The 8,037-nt window shown below is 41.6% G+C and overlaps 1 pseudogene; it reads right to left on the minus strand.

The window, feature by feature from the left end:
* Positions 1 to 414: 414 nt before the first annotated feature.
* LOC120222735 lies at positions 415 to 4,323 on the minus strand (annotated as a pseudogene).
* Between the last annotated feature and the right edge of the window lie 3,714 nt (positions 4,324 to 8,037).

The following is an 8,037-nucleotide window of genomic DNA, read 5'->3' on the forward strand; positions in this document are numbered from 1 at the left end:
TAGGCTTAACTACAGAAAACAAAAATGATCCTGGTTATGTTAATGAAGTTTGGAAATAACAGAGAGAATTGGGTGCTGACAAAACCTTAGGAATAGAAGATTTCCTAGAAGTGGTGCCGGGAACAACACAGCCCTCAGGCCTTTCAGGGAGCTGCCCCCTTTCTGCAGTCAGGAAGATCAGTGCTCAGGGGCTGCCTCTAGAAATGGGGGCCACGTGCTGAACGCCATCAGGACGGATTTATCTATGAGGTCCAGTAGGCAGTGTCTAGGGCCTGTAACACTTCTAAGAGCTCATAAAAATATTTAAATTTCTTTTAAAATCAGAAAAAAACTTTTAGGCTAAATTAAATGTTTTAATATATAATAATAATATATTCACATTTATCCCAAGACAGTCCTGGAATACAATTTTTGTTATTTGTTTAATGGAGGAAGGATCACTTTGAGGCAAGACTGTCTAGGGCCAATGAAAGTCCAATGTAGCTGTGAGGGCCATTGCTGCTGCCGCCTTTGTGACTGTCTTCGGACACTAATGAGACTGGTGACCAGACACGGGAATGTGCTGCAGAGAAAGCACATTGGACTGTAGAGACGGGGAAAGAAGCAGAAAACCTCACTTTGACCTTCCCTAACTGGTGTGCATGCATCTGTTCAGCGGAAAGGATTTCATATCCCAAATTCTAAATCCATAAGCGTCTGGGACAGGTAGTTTTTAGATTTCCAGTCTCTGTGATACCAGAAGACACACATGAAGGAGGCTGGAATGGATGCCGCGTGCCCATCCCCCACACCACACGTGTGAGCAGAAGTAGAACAGGCTTCCCACTAAAGGAAAGGAAGGACAGGAGTCCCTGATATAAAGTAAGTTAAACTTCACCGAAAACAAAAGAAATTTTGCTTTCTTCCCCAAGGAACAACTTCTGTTTCTGGCCAGTAATGATGGCAAGTCTCAAGTTCTGATTCTACCCAAATCCAAGCAGATGACACAATTAGACTGAACCAGTACGTTTCCTCCTACCCAATGTTAGGAGCAAAGGAGCCACAAATACTGGGATGGGGACAATTCATATTCAAGTAAATACAATATTCTAGCCTGTTTTGGTACTTTTCCTTCCCCTGGATCTCATTTTCTACCACTTCACTTTGCTCATTGTGCCCCAGCAACACAGGATTCCTTCCTGCTCCTAAAATATGTCAAACCTCCTACCTCAGGACCTTTGCACTTGCTATTCCTAGATAGGAAATAGCCTGACTTTCTCATCTCTTTAGGTCTCTCTTCAAATGGCCACATTATATAAAAAGGGCAATCTTAAGTACTCCCTCTCTGCTCTACTTTTCTTTTTTCTTTTTTTTCCTTAAATAGTTTATTGTCAAGTTGGTTTAGTCTGCTCTACTTTTCAACAGAGCACTTACCACCTTCGAAAAATAAGCTCTATGATGACTGGGGCTATGGTTTCTTCATTGCTGTACCTTTAGCACATTTTATAGGGCCCCATGCTTATTAAGTACTCGAAAGTATTTGTGAGTGAGTGAGTGAGTGAGTGAATGAAGAATATTAACATTAAGGCTCTCCTCTTCTTCCAGTTCAATTCATTTTAGCTACATGATCAACTTCAAAATTCTTTGAGATAAGTATTGTGTATTTAGATCAGAACTGAAACTGAAAAGAATTACAATCAACAAGTGCTCTGTTTTAGTAACCCAAATTCATAGCTAGATGCTTTCTTGACAGTTACGCAAACTTTATTTTACAAATGAGGAGAGACCCAAAGACCGCTCTCGGCAGGGCCAAAGTTTAACTCCCCACTTCGGAGACTGGAGTATTGTCTGCTATATACCATAGTGACTTCTACCCTCCTATTTTCATGTATATCCTAGGAATCATTGTGGAAAAAATAACTAACGTGGGCAATCTTCCCTTTTTGATGAGCTTAGAAAATGACATGGCTCCACATCTTTGGTCATATATGGTTTAAGTATTAGTCTTGTGAATTATACACATATGAAAGAGATTGGCTTATAACTGCTTATTAGTCCCTATTCCTCTTTAAGAGATATGGTTCTTCTCAGCCCAATCTCACATTTTGTTATTTGAAGTCCTATAAATATCAGTTACAAAAAAGTTTTACCAAATCATTACCATTCATTATGTTCCTATCCTCTATTGGAAGTATAACATCCAATTAGGCAATGTTCACTTCCTTGAAGGTTGAAACAGTCATCATTTTGGCAAATAAAAAGTAGTTTTCAGGGCACCTGGGTGGCTCGATGGGTTAAGCATCTGATTCTTGATTTCGGCTCATCTCATGATCTCACAGTTCATGAGACTGAGACTGGCACTGGTCAGTGCAAAGCCTACTTGGGATTCTCTGTTTCCCTCTCTCTCTGCCCTCCCCCTACCCACCATCTCTCTCTCTCTCAAAAATAAACAAAAATTTAAAAAATACAAGTAGTTTCTTGAGTCACTAACCAGAGCACGGCTAAATTCATCTTATCCTGGGAGATACCAAAGTCTTTGAATTTTTAAAAGAAAATCTAAAAACATCTTGTGCTGAAACTATTATTTCCAACTAAACGGTTCTGTATTCTACATTCTTCTGACTTTAAAAGAATTCCTGGGGCACCTGGGTGGCTTAGTCGGTTAAGCGTCCGACTTTCGCTTGGGTCATGATCTCGCGGTTCGTGGGTTCGAGCCCCGCGTCGGGCTCTGTGCTGACTGCCAGCTCAGAGCCTGGAGCCTGTTTCAGTCTGTGACTCCCTCTCTCTCTGACCCTCCCCTGCTCACGCTGTCTCTCTCTCCTAGAAATAAATAAATAAATAAAAACATTAAAAAAAAATTAAAAAGAATTCCTATAGTACTTCTCCGTGTTCTTATATCTGTGAGGCTGGCAATCAGAAAAGTGAGTCATTAGTTAAGCTTCACTTTGGGACAGGTATATTATTTGCAAATAGATGCTACCTGGAGATTCTATTCTAAGGTTGGAAAGACTTGTAGCAAGTTTTTCTTGGAACATATTTGCAATGACATTTGACAGAAAGGAGGAAGGTGTAGACCTAGATAGCTAGAGGGGAAATCAGCTGTGCTAAGGCCATCTAGAGCATCAGACTTCATTGGGAGAAATTCTGGAAGGCTTACCAGATGGTAATGTAAGAAACTAGGAATAGGAATTCAGTCTGTGCAAGGGGTGAGAGGAGGCATCCTCTCATCATTAACCTGAAGAAGAATGGCACCAAATGAAGCTCTTCAGACAAGGGACGTGCAACTAAATCCTCGTAAAGTGACTTCTTGGTTTGTTTGTTTGTTTGTTTGTGTGGGTTTGGTTGGGGGGGCAGGTGTTGTAGCCAGATCTCTTGTTATGTGCAATGCAATTCTGTAGGAAATATCTGGAACTCCACTTTTTTTCCCTCTCCCTGTCAAGAAAGAGTATGGGAATATGGTTGAATGAAAATTTATTATTGTAGGATATTTTACTTATTTATTTCCTTTAAAAAACAAAGTTGCTCAGGTTTTATTCACCAGCAGGTCCTCCCTGCCTCCCTGCCTAGTGCTGCACCCCCTTCTGCACTCCTAGACTCAGGGGAGGGCCTCTCCTGGGAGCAGAGGTAAGTGAAGAGAGCAGGCAGCCAGTAGTGAGCCTCCCCGGGGGCCTGCAAGTCCAACCAGGCCAGCCATTCCTTCAGCAGGTGCTCTAGTGTGACTCACTTGGCCTCCCACTTAAGAGCGACTTTGAGATCCCTCCCGGTCACGTAGCCATGTTTCTCCGCCAGCTGCAGCACCACAGTGTGACCAGTACTGAGCTCAGCTGGAACAGACTGACTGAGGTAGGCACCACCCGCAGGGATGATGCCGGAAGCCAGAGGCAGGTGTCTTTAGTTTCGTCATGACCCCGATCCGGTTGTCTTGGCTGATATCCTGTGTGAATCTGCCCCTTCCTTTTAACAACTGTTGATGTAGTTTCTCCAGCGTTATCAGCCCTCCATTCCTGTACTTCAGGGTCAGGCACACTTCAATAATCAGGACTCCCAGCTCATGATAGAAATCTCCCACATCTTGGACCAAAATCCTTTTCCAGAGGGCAGAGGATCACCCCAGTGGTGACACACGCATCCTGGAAATGCACCCAGAACTCGGGATTCTTCTGATTCTCCTGCTTGTGCTGCTGGAAAATTCCTCCAAGGTTTTCCTCCATGTTCTTGAACATGTCCAACTGCTTTGACCAGGGCCAGCTAGTCCTCAGCCAAGGCAGTTTCTCACATCTTATACTTGGCCTTGGCAAGCTTCTTCTTGGCAATGGCACCAGCTCCCACCCTGTGGCAACGCATTCCCACCCTGGGTTTGTGAACTTCTCTCCCTGCCAGGACCTGGGTCTCCCCATTATTATAGGGTATCTTAGTTAAGATCTTTCTAAATGGTAAAGACAGAACATCCTACTCAAACTGACTTACTCAGGAGAAGGAATTTATTGGATTATGTAACTAAAAATCCAGTGATAGTGTGGGCTTTAGACACAGATTCAGGGTTCAAAAGGTATCATTAGGATATGGTTTTTCTTCATCTCTCAGCTCTGCCTTCCACTGATTGGCTTCAGCCTCAGGTCCCATATGGAAGCAAATGAGTGGAGAAATTCCACCTTTATATTGTCCTGGGTTCAAGCCCATTGAGAAAGTGTGTCTGCCCTTATCCCAAAGCTTTAGCAAAGATTTCATTGAATCTTAGAAGCTATTATGTGCATGTGTCCACCCCATTACCCAAATCTACAGCCTAGAGAATATTAGGCTCTCAATGGCCAGAGTGCCTCTGGGTTGGGAATGGGAAAATCACCAGAACCATTGGGACTGGGAATGGGGATGAAGTCCCCAACTAAAACTCAGGGACTGTTGTAAAAAATAGTAAAAGTCCAAATAATCAGAAATGCCCACAAAATAGGGAAAATCTAAAGTTTATTCATATTCAGATTTACTACATTCCATACTGTGTGACTTTTGACACATTTCACAACTGTAGGGGACAGCAATGTGTATTGCCAGAAAAGTGAGAGAATGAGCAACATTGAGTTGGTAGAAGGCATACAGAACTAGGCTTCAGGATTGCTGAGTAATAATCTTGTTTTGATCACTAAGTTTTCCACATGATCATGAGTAATTCATCTTACCTGTCTGGTTCTCAGGCTTTTTTTTTTTTACTCATCTGATAGATGAAAGAAACATCTGCCTCCATTACTTATCTCAACGGGTTATTCTGTGGCTAAAATCTGATTAAAATACTGCAGGATGAGGCACATGGTTGTATTAGTTTATCAAGAGACATATTTCCACATAATTATTACATATTTTGTTTTAGTAAAAGATAATGAGGCTAATTTACCCAATGAGTTTTACTTCAAAGGGTTATGCAGTTCTTGGAATTCCTGACTACAAAATTGAGGCAAGTTTCTTCTGTTGGTTTCAACAACTGAGTCCATAGTTTAACCACGTATTCATTTACTGACCTCTTACTAAAAAGAAACATTTGAAGGGTTTGCATAAGATTTGAGATGCAGGCAATCCATGAACCGACTTTATTTTTGTTTTTATTCATTCCTTCCACAGATATTTTTGAGTATCTACTAGGTGATGAACAGTATAGATGTGGGTCTTCATACAGCTTAGAGTTAACGTCACATTAAGTATTAAACTAAGAGTCACACAAATGAAAACACAATCACAAACTGACAGGAGCTATAAAACATTTTTTGATGGAGAGGAATGAAGGAAGGAGGCCTCTCTGCTGAAGTGACATTTAATCTGAAATCCAAATGATGAGTAGATTAGTCATAGAAAGATTAGTCATTAGAAAGTTGTGGCGATTGTGGAGGTCGTGAATAAGAACAAGGAGTGTTAAGAGGAAGATGCTGGCATAAAAGTCCCCTATTGAGTGTCTGATGTTTTTGTTCACCCAGCATCCCTATCCCTCTTCTTCTGATAATCCCAACCTTCTCTCCTGTAGAGAACTCATTTCCTGTAGTAAGACAGATCTCTGACTGAGACTGATCACAGCACTCTCCTCGGGCAATGGTGATTGGTTCATTTTGCTAGCTAGCCAAGATGTTCCATGGAACTGTTTTTACAGAATATCAAAAACACAGAGCCGGTTAGCTGTGGTTATTAAGCTAAGAATGTGTAGTAGTGTGAGAACCCACTGTACAGTGAGAGGAAGCCTAGTCCTCACAAGACTACCCTCACTGTTGACACCAAATACAAATTTCGTAGTTCCCAAAACTACTCTCACTTTTGATAATTCACTAGAAGGACTCAGGAAACTCGCTCAAAGCTGCTGTACTTATGATTACAGTTTCTTACAGGGAAAGAATGCAGACTAAGATCAGCCAAAGGAAAAGACACACTGGCCAGGAGGATATCACACTGGGAGTTTCCAGTTGTCCTCTCCCTGTGGAGTTAGGCGTCTATGTGTAACAATGCACACGTAGTGTCCAGAGTTCTTATTGGGGCTTCATCACCTACATATCACCTAGGTTCAATCACCTAATTGAACTCAGGGCTGATCACAGGTTCTAGAAGCCAACTAATGGCACTTGACTCAAAGTCTCCACCTTAAACCACATTGCTGATTTTGGTCAAATACCCCATCCTAACTAATATTGTTATTGTCTGGCTGACCTATGGCTCCCAGGCAAACAGAGACTCTCTTATCAAGAATGACATTCCAAGGGCCTAGAAATTACTTCCCAGAAGCTAAGTGAAAAGTCTGGACCTCTCTTTGGGTAAGATTAATTTTTCACTACACAAATCTCTGACAGTGGTTATCTTGCCTCCATGATGAGAGTCCATGTTAAGGAATCAAATCAAAGATAAGCAGAGCTAAAACATGAAGCAACGGAGCATTAAGGTCATAATTTGAGATCCTGGAATAAGCCATGCCCGTAGTCACCTGCTTATTAGGCTTCTCACTTATATGAGCTACTGTATTTCCTTTTTGCTTAAGTTTGAGTTGATTTTTGTGCTTGCAGTTAGAGAGGATCTGAGGTAGGAAAGAACTTGTTGATTTCAAAGATTTGCAAGAAAAGCTGAGACACAATGAACAAAGGGAAGTGAGTGCTAAATAAGGCTAAAGACATTGCAAGGGCGAAATCATGTCAGGATTTGTATGCCGTATTAAGGATTAGGGAATTTATCCTAAGCACAGTGGAAATTTTCTGAAGAATTTTAAGAGGAAAGTGACATTATCTGATTTCTGTTTCTAATCAGATACATGGAGAATGGAAGGGGATGTGGGAAAGATGTGGGGAGATGAAGAAGAATGTCTACATTTGAGAAAAATAAAGAGGTAAAATTGGCAGGATTGGTTGATTGGTTATGAGTGGCAAGAAAGAAGGCTATATCAAAAGGTACCCTCAGGTTTCTGGCATGAGCCACTGAGTAGATCAAAGCACCACTTATTAAGAAAACAAGGGGCAGGAGTTGGAGATCAGTTTTGGAGATAATAAATTTTAAAAGCCTGTGAGTCATTCTCATGAGAGCTTGGTTTCAAGGAAGCGAAAGAAGGTAGTATGTAGTGAAGGCAGGAGGGATCACTGAGAGGGACAATAAGAGCCAAAAAGTGTCTGCTGGATTTAGAAACACGGTAGAGGTGCCTGGGTGTTTCAGTCAGTTAGGTGTCTGACTTCGGCTTAGGTCATGATCTCACGGTCCGTGAGTTTGAGCTCCACATCAGGCTCTGTGCTAACAAATCAAAGCGTGGAGCCTGCTTCAGATTCTGTGTCTCCCTCTCTCTTTCCCTTCCTCGCTCACACTCTCTCTCACTCTCTCAAAAATAAAATAAACATTAAAAAAGATATTTAAACAGAAGAAACATGGCAGTTATTAGGGACTTCGGCAAGAGCAGTTTTAATGGAGAGTGGCAAGCCATATACACTGGGGTAAAAAGTTAATTGGAAGGAAGCAATGAAAACTTTGTATAGACAACTTTCCTAATACAATTGTCTGTCTGTGAAAGGAAGTAAAGAGAAAACTGAACAGGAACATTGGGTCAAAGGAAGT

The sequence above is a fragment of the Hyaena hyaena genome, unplaced genomic scaffold (genome assembly GCF_003009895.1).
Source record: "Hyaena hyaena isolate Hyena2069 unplaced genomic scaffold, ASM300989v1 scaffold_902, whole genome shotgun sequence".
Lineage (NCBI taxonomy): Eukaryota > Metazoa > Chordata > Mammalia > Carnivora > Hyaenidae > Hyaena > Hyaena hyaena.